Source organism: Camelus bactrianus, unplaced genomic scaffold (genome assembly GCF_048773025.1).
Source record: "Camelus bactrianus isolate YW-2024 breed Bactrian camel unplaced genomic scaffold, ASM4877302v1 HiC_scaffold_41, whole genome shotgun sequence".
Classification (NCBI taxonomy): domain Eukaryota; kingdom Metazoa; phylum Chordata; class Mammalia; order Artiodactyla; family Camelidae; genus Camelus; species Camelus bactrianus.
The window spans coordinates 7,592,030-7,605,002 of record NW_027413957.1 but is presented as its reverse complement, the minus strand read 5'-3'; positions in this window follow the sequence as shown (position 1 = coordinate 7,605,002).

Below are 12,973 nucleotides of genomic sequence, written 5' to 3'. Positions count from 1 at the left end.
CCGAATCCCTCACACTGCGGACTGCCGGGAAAAGGCGGGGGTTTGGCTGGAAACTCAGGCAGCATCTAGTGCCTCCCCATGGACAGGGGAGGTAATTAGCGGACTTCCCCCTGCCAGGAAACACCTGTGACACCAGGCAGCTGCGTGGAGGGCGGCCCTAAACCTCACCCACACAGTCACACGTGTTCCAGATTTCTGAGTGTGGGGAGGTTCCGTCTTCTGTCTGCAGAACCCGGGATCTCCTAGGAGCCCTTCGAGAGTCTTCCCCGAGTCCCTCCCAGTGCGGGCAGCCGGGGAACAGCGGTAGTTGGGCTGGAATCTCTGGTAGCATCTTGTGCCTCCCCATGGGCAAGGGAGGTAATTAGCGGACTTCCCTCTGCCAGGGAACACCTGTGACACCAGGCAGCTGCGTGGAGGGCGGCCCCGAACCTCCCCCACACAGTCAGCCGTGTTCCGGAATTCTGAGTGTGGGGAGGTTCTGTCTTATGTCTGCAGCACCCGGGTTCACCTAGGAGCCCTTCGAGTGTCTTCCCAGAGTCCCTCCCTGTGCGGGCTGCCGGGGAAAGGAGGGGGTTGGGCTGGAAAAGCAGGTAGCATCTTGTGCCTCCCCATGGACAGGGGAGGTAATTAGAGGACTTCCCCCTGCCAGGGAACACCTGTGACACCAGGCAGCTGCGTGGAGGGCGGCCCCGAACCTCCCCCACACAGTCAGCCGTGTTCCGGAATTCTGAGTGTGGGGAGGTTCCGTCTTCTGTCTGCAGCACCCGGGATCTCCTAGGAGCCCTTCGAGAGTCTTCCCCGAGTCCCTCCCAGTGCGGGCAGCCAGGGAATGGCGGGGTTTGGGCTGGAAAAGTAGGTAGCATCTAGTGCCTCCCCATGGACCGGGGAGGTATTTAGCGGAATTCCCCCTGCCAGGGAACACCTGTGACACAAGGCAGCTGCGTGGAGGGCGGCCCCGAACCTCCCCCACACAGTCACACGTGTTCCAGATTTCTGAGTGTGGGGAGGTTCCGTCTTCTGTCTGCAGCACCCGGGTTCTCCTAGGAGATTTTCGAGTGTCTTCCCCCAGTCCCTCCCTTTGCGGACTGCCGGGGAAAGGAGGGGGTTGGGCTGGAAAAGCAGGTAGCATCTTGTGCCTCCCCATGGACAGGGGAGGTAATTAGCGGACTTCCCCCTGCCAGGGAACACCTGTGACACCAGGCAGCTGCGTGGAGGTCGGCCCCGAACCTCCCCCACACAGTCAGCCGTGTTCCGGAATTCTGAGTGTGTGGAGGATCCGTCTTCTGTCTGCAGCACCCGGGATCTCCTAGGAGCCCTTCGAGAGTCTTCCCGAGTCCCTCCCAGTGCGGGCAGCCGGGGAACTGCGGGGGTTGGGCTGGAAACTCAGGTAGAATCTAGTGCCTCCCCATGGACAGGGGAGGTAATTAGCGGTCTTCCCCCTGCCAGGGAACACCTGTGACACCAGTCAGCTGCGTGGACGGCGGCCCCAAACCTCGACAACACAGTCAGCCGTGTTCCGGAATGTTGAGTGTGGGGAGGTTCTGTCTTCTGTCTGCAGCACCCGGGATCTCCTAGGAGCCCTTCGAGAGTCTTCCCCGAGTCCCTCCCAGTGCGGGCAGCCAGGGAATAACGGGGTTTGGGCTGGAAAAGCAGGTAGCATCTAGTGCCTCCCCATGGACAGGGGAGGTATTTAGCGGAATTCCCCCTGCCAGGGAACACCTGTGACACAAGGCAGCTGCGTGGTGTGCGGCCCTAAACCTCACCCACACAGTCACACGTGTTCCAGATTTCAGAGTGTGGGGAGGTTCCGTCTTATGTCTGCAGCACCCGGGTTCTCCTAGGAGCCTTTCGAGTGTCTTCCCCCAGTCCCTCCCTGTGCGGGCTGCCGGGGAAAGGCGGGGGTTGGGCTGGAAAAGCAGGTAGCATCTTGTGCCTCCCCATGGACAAGGGAGGTAATTAGCGGACTTCCCCCTGCCAGGGAACACCTGTGACACCAGGCAGCTGCGTGGAGGGCGGCCCCGTACCTCCCCCACACAGTCAGCCGTGTTCCGGAATTCTGAGTGTGGGGAGGTTCCGTCTTATGTCTGCAGCACCCGGGTTCACCTAGGAGCCCTTCGAGTGTCTTCCCCCAGTCCCTCACTGAGCGGGATGCCGGGGAAAGGAGGGGGTTGGGCTGGAAAAGCAGGTAGCATCTTGTGCCTCCCCATGGACAGGGGAGGTAATTAGCGGACTTCCCCTTGCCAGGGAACACCTGTGACACCAGGCAGCTGCGTGGAGGGCGGCCCCGAACCTCCCCTACACAGTCAGCCGTGTTCCGGAATTCTGAGTGTGGGGAGGTTCCGTCTTCTGTCTGCAGCACCCGGGATCTCCTAGGAGCCCTTCGAGTGTCTTCCCCGAATCCCTCACACTGCGGACTGCCGGGGAAAAGCGGGGGTTGGGCTGGAAACTCAGGTAGCATCTAGTGCCTCCCCATGGACAGGGGAGGTAATTAGCGGACTTCCCCCTGCCAGGGAACACCTGTGACACCAGGCAGCTGCGTGGAGGGCGGCCCTAAACCTCACCCACACAGTCACACGTGTTCCAGATTTCTGAGTGTGGGGAGGTTCCGTCTTATGTCTGCAGCACCCGGGTTCTCCTAGGAGCCTTTCGAGTGTCTTCCCCCAGTCCTCCCTGTGCGGGCTGCCGGGGAAAGGCGGGGGTTGGGCTGGAAAAGCAGGTAGCATCTTGTGCCTCCCCATGGACAAGGGAGGTAATTAGCGGACTTCCCCCTGCCAGGGAACACCTGTGACACCAGGCAGCTGCGTGGAGGGCGGCCCCGAACCTCCCCCACACAGTCAGCCGTGTTCCGGAATTCTGAGTGTGGGGAGGTTCCGTCTTCTGTCTGCAGCACCCGGGATCTCCTAGGAGCCCTTCGAGTGTCTTCCCCGAATCCCTCACACTGCGGGCTGCCGGGGAAAGGCGGGGGTTGGGCTGGAAACTCAGGTAGCATCTAGTGCCTCCCCATGGACAGGGGAGGTAATTAGCGGACTTCACCCTGCCAGGGAACACCTGTGACACCAGGCAGCTGCGTGGAGGGCGGCCCCGAACCTCCCCCACACAGTCAGCCGTGTTCCGGAATTCTGAGTGTGGGGAGGTTCTGTCTTATGTCTGCAGCACCCGGGATCACCTAGGAGCCCTTTGAGTGTCTTCCCCCAGTCCCTAACTGTGCGGGCTGCGGGGAAAGGAGGGGGTTGGGCTGGAAAAGCAGGTAGCATCTTGTGCCTCCCCATGGACAGGGGAGGTAATTAGCGGATTTCACCCTGCCAGGGAACACCTGTGACACCAGGCAGCTGCGTGGAGGGCGGCCCTAAACCTCACCCACACAGTCACACGTGTTCCAGATTTTTGAGTGTGGGGAGGTTCCGTCTTCTGTCTGCAGCACCCGGGTTCTCCTAGGAGCCTTTCGAGTGTCTTCCCCCAGTCCCTCCCTGTGCGGGCTGCCGGGGAAAGGCGGGGGTTGGGCTGGAATAGCAGGTAGCATCTTGTGCCTCCCCATGGACAAGGGAGGTAATTAGTGGACTTCCCCCTGCCAGGGAACACCTGTGACACCAGGCAGCTGCGTGGAGGGCGGCCCCGAACCTCCCCTACACAGTCAGCCGTGTTCCGGAATTCTGAGTGTGGGGAGGTTCCGTCTTCTGTCTGCAGCACCCGGGATCTCCTAGGAGCCCTTCGAGTGTCTTCCCCGAATCCCTCACACTGCGGACTGCCGGGGAAAGGCGGGGGTTGGGCTGGAAACTCAGGTAGCATCTAGTGCCTCCCCATGGACAGGGGAGGTAATTAGCGGACTTCCCCCTGCCAGGGAACACCTGTGACACCAGGCAGCTGCGTGGAGGGCGGCCCTAAACCTCACCCACACAGTCACACGTGTTCCAGATTTCTGAGTGTGGGGAGGTTCCGTCTTCTGTCTGCAGCACCCGGGTTCTCCTAGGAGCCTTTCGAGTGTCTTCCCCCAGTCCCTCCCTGTGCGGGCTGCCAGGGAAAGGCGGGGGTTGGGCTGGAAAAGCAGGTAGCATCTTGTGCCTCCCCATGGACAAGGGAGGTAATTAGCGGACTTCCCCCTGCCAGGGAACACCTGTGACACCAGGCAGCTGCGTGGAGGGCGGCCCCGAACCTCCCCCACACAGTCAGCCGTGTTCCAGAATTCTGAGTGTGGGGAGGTTCCGTCTTCTGTCTGCAGCACCCGGGATCTCCTAGGAGCCCTTCGAGTGTCTTCCCCGAATCCCTCACACTGCGGGCTGCCGGGGAAAGGCGGGGGTTGGGCTGGAAACTCAGGTAGCATCTAGTGCCTCCCCATGGACAGGGGAGGTAATTAGCGGACTTCACCCTGCCAGGGAACACCTGTGACACCAGGCAGCTGCGTGGAGGGCGGCCCCGAACCTCCCCCACACAGTCAGCCGTGTTCCGGAATTCTGAGTGTGGGGAGGTTCTGTCTTATGTCTGCAGCACCCGGGATCACCTAGGAGCCCTTCGAGTGTCTTCCCCCAGTCCCTCACTGTGCGGGCTGCGGGGAAAGGAGGGGGTTGGGCTGGAAAAGCAGGTAGCATCTTGTGCCTCCCCATGGACAGGGGAGGTAATTAGCGGAATTCCCCCTGCCAGGGAACACCTGTGACAGCAGGCAGCTGCGTGGAGTGCGGCCCTAAACCTCACCCACGCAGTCACACGTGTTCCGGAATTCTGAGTGTGGGGAGGTTCCGTTTTCTGTCTGCAGCACCCGGGTTCTCCTAGGAGCCTTTCGAGTGTCTTCCCCCATTCCCTCACTTTGCGGGCTGCCGGGGAAAGGAGGGGGTTGGGCTGGAAAAGCAGGTAGCATCTTGTGCCTCCCCATGGACAAGGGAGGTAATTAGCGGACTTCCCCCTGCCAGGGAACACCTGTGACACCAGGCAGCTGCGTGGAGGGCGGCCCCGAACCTCCCCCACACAGTCAGCCGTGTTCCGGAATTCTGAGTGTGGGGAGGTTCCGTCTTCTGTCTGCAGCACCCGGGATCTCCTAGGAGCCCTTCGAGTGTCTTCCCCGAATCCCTCACACTGCGGGCTGCCGGGGAAAGGCGGGGGTTGGGCTGGAAACTCAGGTAGCATCTAGTGCCTCCCCATGGACAGGGGAGGTAATTAGCGGACTTCACCCTGCCAGGGAACACCTGTGACACCAGGCAGCTGCTTGGAGGGCGGCCCCGAACCTCCCCCACACAGTCAGCCGTGTTCCGGAATTCTGAGTGTGGGGAGGTTCTGTCTTATGTCTGCAGCACCCGGGTTCACCTAGGAGCCCTTCGAGTGTCTTCCCCCAGTCCCTCACTGTGCGGGCTGCCGGGGAAAGGAGGGGGTTGGGCTGGAAAAGCAGGTAGCATCTTGTGCCTCCCCATGGACAGGGGAGGTAATTAGCGGACTTCCCCCTGCCAGGGAACACCTGTGACACCAGGCAGCTGCGTGGAGGGCGGCCCCGAACCTCCCCCACACAGTCAGCCGTGTTCCGGAATTCTGAGTGTGGGGAGGTTCCGTCTTCTGTCTGCAGCACCCGGGATCTCCTAGGAGCCCTTCGAGTGTCTTCCCCGAATCCCTCACACTGCGGGCTGCCGGGGAAAGGCGGGGGTTGGGCTGGAAACTCAGGTAGCATCTAGTGCCTCCCCATGGACAGGGGAGGTAATTAGCGGACTTCCCCCTGCCAGGGAACACCTGTGACACCAGGCAGCTGCGTGGAGGGCGGCCCCGAACCTCCCCCACACAGTCAGCCGTGTTCCGGAATTCTGAGTGTGGGGAGGTTCCGTCTTCTGTCTGCAGCACCCGGGATCTCCTAGGAGCCTTTCGAGAGTCTTCCCCGAGTCCCTCCCAGTGCGGGCAGGCAGGGAATGGCGGGGTTTGGGCTGGAAAAGTAGGTAGAATCTAGTGCCTCCCCATGGACAGGGGAGGTATTTAGCGGACTTCACCCTGCCAGGGAACACCTGTGACACCAGGCAGCTGCGTGGAGGGCGGCCCCGAACCTCCCCCACACAGTCAGCCGTGTTCCGGAATTCTGAGTGTGGGGAGGTTCTGTCTTATGTCTGCAGCACCCGGGATCACCTAGGAGCCCTTCGAGTGTCTTCCCCCAGTCCCTCACTGTGCGGGCTGCCGGGGAAAGGCGGGGGTTGGGCTGGAAACTCAGGTAGCATCTAGTGCCTCCCCATGGACAGGGGAGGTAATTAGCGGACTTCCCCCTGCCAGGGAACACCTGTGACACCAGTCAGCTGCGTGGACGGCGGCCCCAAACCTCGACCACACAGTCAGCCGTGTTCCGGAATTCTGAGTGTGGGGAGGTTCTGTCTTCTGTCTGCAGCACCCGGGATCTCCTAGGAGCCCTTCGAGAGTCTTCCCCGAGTCCCTCCCAGTGCGGGCAGCCAGGGAATGGCGGGGTTTGGGCTGGAAAAGTAGGTAGCATCTAGTGCCTCCCCATGGACAGGGGAGGTATTTAGCGGAATTCCCCCTGCCAGGGAACACCTGTGACACCAGGCAGCTGCGTGGTGTGCGGCCCTAAACCTCACCCACCCAGTCACACGTGTTCCAGATTTCTGAGTGTGGGGAGGTTCCGTCTTCTGTCTGCAGCACCCGGGTACTCCTAGGAGCCTTTCGAGTGTCTTCCCCCAGTCCCTCCCTGTGCGGGCTGCCGGGGAAAGGCGGGGGTTGGGCTGGAAAAGCAGGTAGCATCTTGTGCCTCCCCATGGACAAGGGAGGTAATTAGCGGACTTCCCCCTGCCAGGGAACACCTGTGACACCAGGCAGCTGCGTGGAGGGCGGCCCCGAACCTCCCCCACACAGTCAGCCGTGTTCCGGAATTCTGAGTGTGGGGAGGTTCCGTCTTCTGTCTGCAACACCCGGGATCTCCTAGGAGCCCTTCGAGTGTCTTCCCCGAATCCCTCACACTGCGGGCTGCCGGGGAAAGGCGGGGGTTGGGCTGGAAACTCAGGTAGCATCTAGTGCCTCCCCATGGACAGGGGAGGTAATTAGCGGACTTCCCCCTGCCAGGGAATACCTGTGACACCAGGCAGCTGCGTGGAGGGCGGCCCCGAACCTCCCCCACACAGTCAGCCGTGTTCCGGAATTCTGAGTGTGGGGAGGTTCCGTCTTATGTCTGCAGCACCCGGGTTCACCTAGGAGCCCTTCGAGTGTCTTCCCCCAGTCCGTCACTGTGCGGGCTGCCGGGGAAAGGAGGGGGTTGGGCTGGAAAAGCAGGTAGCATCTTGTGCCTCCCCATGGACAGGGGAGGTAATTAGCGGACTTCCCCTTGCCAGGGAACACCTGTGACACCAGGCAGCTGCGTGGAGGGCGGCCCCGAAACTCCCCCACACAGTCAACCGTGTTCCGGAATTCTGAGTGTGGGGAGGTTCCGTCTTCTGTCTGCAGCACACGGGATCTCCTAGGAGCCCTTCGAGTGTCTTCCCAGAGTCCCTCCCTGTGCGGGCAGCCGGGGAAAGGCGGGGGTTGGGCTGGAAATTCAGGTAGCATCTTGTGCCTCCTCATGGACAGGGGAGGTAATTAGCGGACTTCCCCCTGCCAGGGAACACCTGTGACACCAGGCAGCTGCGTGGATGGCGGCCCCGAAACTCCCCCACACAGTCAGCCGTGTTCCGGAATTCTGAGTGTGGGGAGGATCCGTCTTCTCTCTGCAGCACCCGGGATCTCCTAGGAGCCCTTCGAGTGTCTTCCCCGAATCCCTCACTCTGCGGGCTGCCGGGGAAAGGCGTGGGTTGGGCTGGAAACTCAGGTAGCATCTAGTGCCTCCCCATGGACAGGGGAGGTAATTAGCGGAATTCCCCCTGCCAGGGAACACCTGTGACTGCAGGCAGCTGCGTGGAGTGCGGCCCTAAACCTCACCCACGCAGTCACACGTGTTCCGGAATTCTGAGTGTGGGGAGGTTCCGTTTTCTGTCTGCAGCACCCGGGTTCTCCTAGGAGCCTTTCGAGTGTCTTCCCCCATTCCCTCCCTTTGCGGGCTGCCGGGGAAAGGAGGGGGTTGGGCTGGAAAAGCAGGTAGCATCTTGTGCCTCCCCATGGACAAGGGAGGTAATTAGCGGACTTCCCCCTGCCAGGGAACACCTGTGACACCAGGCAGCTGCGTGGAGGGCGGCCCCGAACCTCCCCCACACAGTCAGCCGTGTTCCGGAATTCTGAGTGTGGGGAGGTTCCGTCTTCTGTCTGCAGCACCCGGGATCTCCTAGGAGCCCTTCGACTGTCTTCCCCGAATCCCTCACACTGCGGGCTGCCGGGGAAAGGCGGGGGTTGGGCTGGAAACTCAGGTAGCATCTAGTGCCTCCCCATGGACAGGGGAGGTAATTAGCGGACTTCACCCTGCCAGGGAACACCTGTGACACCAGGCAGCTGCGTGGAGGGCGGCCCCGAACCTCCCCCACACAGTCAGCCGTGTTCCGGAATTCTGAGTGTGGGGAGGTTCTGTCTTATGTCTGCAGCACCCGGGTTCACCTAGGAGCCCTTCGAGTGTCTTCCCCCAGTCCCTCACTGTGCGGGCTGCCGGGGAAAGGAGGGGGTTGGGCTGGAAAAACAGGTAGTATCTTGTGCCTCCCCATGGACAGGGGAGGTAATTAGCGGACTTCCCCCTGCCAGGGAACACCTGTGACACCAGGCAGCTGCGTGGAGGGCGGCCCCGAACCTCCCCCACACAGTCAGCCGTGTTCCGGAATTCTGAGTGTGGGGAGGTTCCGTCTTCTGTCTGCAGCACCCGGGATCTCCTAGGAGCCCTTCGAGTGTCTTCCCCGAATCCGTCACACTGCGGGCTGCCGGGGAAAGGCGGGGGTTGGGCTGGAAACTCAGGTAGCATCTAGTGCCTCCCCATGGACAGGGGAGGTAATTAGCGGACTTCACCCTGCCAGGGAACACCTGTGACACCAGGCAGCTGCGTGGAGGGCGGCCCCGAACCTCCCCCACACAGTCAGCCGTGTTCCGGAATTCTGAGTGTGGGGAGGTTCTGTCTTATGTCTGCAGCACCCGGGTTCACCTAGGAGCCCTTCGAGTGTCTTCCCCCAGTCCCTCACTGTGCGGGCTGCCGGGGAAAGGAGGGGGTTGGGCTGGAAAAGCAGGTAGCATCTTGTGCCTCCCCATGGACAGGGGAGGTAATTAGCGGACTTCCCCCTGCCAGGGAACACCTGTGACACCAGGCAGCTGCGTGGAGGGCGGCCCCGAACCTCCCCCACACAGTCAGCCGTGTTCCGGAATTCTGAGTGTGGGGAGGTTCCGTCTTCTGTCTGCAGCACCCGGGATCTCCTAGGAGCCCTTCGAGTGTCTTCCCCGAATCCCTCACACTGCGGGCTGCCGGGGAAAGGCGGGGGTTGGGCTGGAAACTCAGGTAGCATCTAGTGCCTCCCCATGGACAGTGGAGGTAATTAGCGGACTTCACCCTGCCAGGGAACACCTGTGACACCAGGCAGCTGCGTGGAGGGCGGCCCCGAACCTCCCCCACACAGTCAGCCGTGTTCCGGAATTCTGAGTGTGGGGAGGTTCCGTCTTCTGTCTGCAGCACCCGGGATCTCCTAGGAGCCCTTCGAGAGTCTTCCCCGAGTCCCTCCCAGTGCGGGCAGGCAGGGAATGGCGGGGTTTGGGCTGGAAAGTAGGTAGCATCTAGTGCCTCCCCATGGACAGGGGAGGTATTTAGCGGACTTCACCCTGCCAGGGAACACCTGTGACACCAGGCAGCTGCGTGGAGGGCGGCCCCGAACCTCCCCCACACAGTCAGCCGTGTTCCGGAATTCTGAGTGTGGGGAGGTTCTGTCTTATGTCTGCAGCACCCGGGATCACCTAGGAGCCCTTCGAGTGTCTTCCCCCAGTCCCTCACTGTGCGGGCTGCCGGGGAAAGGCGGGGGTTGGGCTGGAAACTCAGGTAGCATCTAGTGCCTCCCCATGGACAGGGGAGGTAATTAGCGGACTTCACCCTGCCAGGGAACACCTGTGACACCAGGCAGCTGCGTGGAGGGCGGCCCCGAACCTCCCCCACACAGTCAGCCGTGTTCCGGAATTCTGAGTGTGGGGAGGTTCCGTCTTCTGTCTGCAGCACCCGGGATCTCCTAGGAGCCCTTCGAGTGTCTTCCCCGAGTCCCTCCCAGTGCGGGCAGCCAGGGAATGGCGGGGTTTGGGCTGGAAAAGTAGGTAGCATCTAGTGCCTCCCCATGGACAGGGGAGGTATTTAGCGGAATTCCCCCTGCCAGGGAACACCTGTGACACCAGGCAGCTGCGTGGTGTGCGGCCCTAAACCTCACCCACACAGTCACACGTGTTCCAGATTTCTGAGTGTGGGGAGGTTCCGTCTTCTGTCTGCAGCACCCGGGTACTCCTAGGAGCCTTTCGAGTGTCTTCCCCCAGTCCCTCCCTGTGCGGGCTGCCGGGGAAAGGCGGGGGTTGGGCTGGAAAAGCAGGTAGCATCTTGTGCCTCCCCATGGACAAGGGAGGTAATTAGCGGACTTCCCCCTGCCAGGGAACACCTGTGACACCAGGCAGCTGCGTGGAGGGCGGCCCCGAACCTCCCCCACACAGTCAGCCGTGTTCCGGAATTCTGAGTGTGGGGAGGTTCCGTCTTCTGTCTGCAGCACCCGGGATCTCCTAGGAGCCCTTCGAGTGTCTTCCCCGAATCCCTCACACTGCGGGCTGCCGGGGAAAGGCGGGGGTTGGGCTGGAAACTCAGGTAGCATCTAGTGCCTCCCCATGGACAGGGGAGGTAATTAGCGGACTTCCCCCTGCCAGGGAATACCTGTGACACCAGGCAGCTGCGTGGAGGGCGGCCCCGAACCTCCCCCACACAGTCAGCCGTGTTCCGGAATTCTGAGTGTGGGGAGGTTCCGTCTTATGTCTGCAGCACCCGGGTTCACCTAGGAGCCCTTCGAGTGTCTTCCCCCAGTCCGTCACTGTGCGGGCTGCCGGGGAAAGGAGGGGGTTGGGCTGGAAAAGCAGGTAGCATCTTGTGCCTCCCCATGGACAGGGGAGGTAATTAGCGGACTTCCCCCTGCCAGGGAACACCTGTGACACCAGGCAGCTGCGTGGATGGCGGCCCCGAAACTCCCCCACACAGTCAGCCGTGTTCCGGAATTCTGAGTGTGGGGAGGATCCGTCTTATGTCTGCAGCACCCGGGATCTCCTAGGAGCCCTTCGAGTGTCTTCCCCGAATCCCTCACTCTGCGGGCTGCCGGGGAAAGGCGTGGGTTGGGCTGGAAACTCAGGTAGCATCTAGTGCCTCCCCATGGACAGGGGAGGTAATTAGCGGAATTCCCCCTGCCAGGGAACACCTGTGACTGCAGGCAGCTGCGTGGAGTGCGGCCCTAAACCTCACCCACGCAGTCACACGTGTTCCGGAATTCTGAGTCTGGGGAGGTTCCGTTTTCAGTCTGCAGCACCCGGGTTCTCCTAGGAGCCTTTCGAGTGTCTTCCCCCATTCCCTCCCTTTGCGGGCTGCCGGGGAAAGGAGGGGGTTGGGCTGGAAAAGCAGGTAGCATCTTGTGCCTCCCCATGGACAAGGGAGGGAATTAGCGGACTTCCCCCTGCCAGGGAACACCTGTGACACCAGGCAGCTGCGTGGAGGGCGGCCCCGAACCTCCCCCACACAGTCAGCCGTGTTCCGGAATTCTGAGTGTGGGGAGGTTCCGTCTTCTGTCTGCAGCACCCGGGATCTCCTAGGAGCCCTTCGAGTGTCTTCCCCGAATCCCTCACACTGCGGGCTGCGGGGGAAAGGCGGGGGTTGGGCTGGAAACTCAGGTAGCATCTAGTGCCTCCCCATGGACAGGGGAGGTAATTAGCGGACTTCCCCCTGCCAGGGAATACCTGTGACACCAGGCAGCTGCGTGGAGGGCGGCCCCGAACCTCCCCCACACAGTCAGCCGTGTTCCGGAATTCTGAGTGTGGGGAGGTTCCGTCTTATGTCTGCAGCACCCGGGTTCACCTAGGAGCCCTTCGAGTGTCTTCCCCCAGTCCGTCACTGTGCGGGCTGCCGGGGAAAGGAGGGGGTTGGGCTGGAAAAGCAGGTAGCATCTTGTGCCTCCCCATGGACAGGGGAGGTAATTAGCGGACTTCCCCTTGCCAGGGAACACCTGTGACACCAGGCAGCTGCGTGGAGGGCGGCCCCGAAACTCCCCCACACAGTCAACCGTGTTCCGGAATTCTGAGTGTGGGGAGGTTCCGTCTTCTGTCTGCAGCACACGGGATCTCCTAGGAGCCCTTCGAGTGTCTTCCCAGAGTCCCTCCCTGTGCGGGCAGCCGGGGAAAGGCGGGGGTTGGGCTGGAAATTCAGGTAGCATCTTGTGCCTCCTCATGGACAGGGGAGGTATTTAGCGGACTTCCCCCTGCCAGGGAACACCTGTGACACCAGGCAGCTGCGTGGATGGCGGCCCCGAAACTCCCCCACACAGTCAGCCGTGTTCCGGAATTCTGAGTGTGGGGAGGATCCGTCTTCTGTCTGCCGCACCCGGGAACTCCTAGGAGCCCTTCGAGTGTCTTCCCCGAATCCCTCACTCTGCGGGCTGCCGGGGAAAGGCGTGGGTTGGGCTGGAAACTCAGGTAGCATCTAGTGCCTCCCCATGGACAGGGGAGGTAATTAGCGGAATTCCCCCTGCCAGGGAACACCTGTGACTGCAGGCAGCTGCGTGGAGTGCGGCCCTAAACCTCACCCACGCAGTCACACGTGTTCCGGAATTCTGAGTCTGGGGAGGTTCCGTTTTCTGTCTGCAGCACCCGGGTTCTCCTAGGAGCCTTTCGAGTGTCTTCCCCCATTCCCTCCCTTTGCGGGCTGCCGGGGAAAGGAGGGGGTTGGGCTGGAAAAGCAGGTAGCATCTTGTGCCTCCCCATGGACAAGGGAGGTAATTAGCGGACTTCCCCCTGCCAGGGAACACCTGTGACACCAGGCAGGTGCGTGGAGGGCGGCCCCGAACCTCCCCCACACATTCAGCCGTGTTCCGGAATTCTGAGTGTGGGGAGG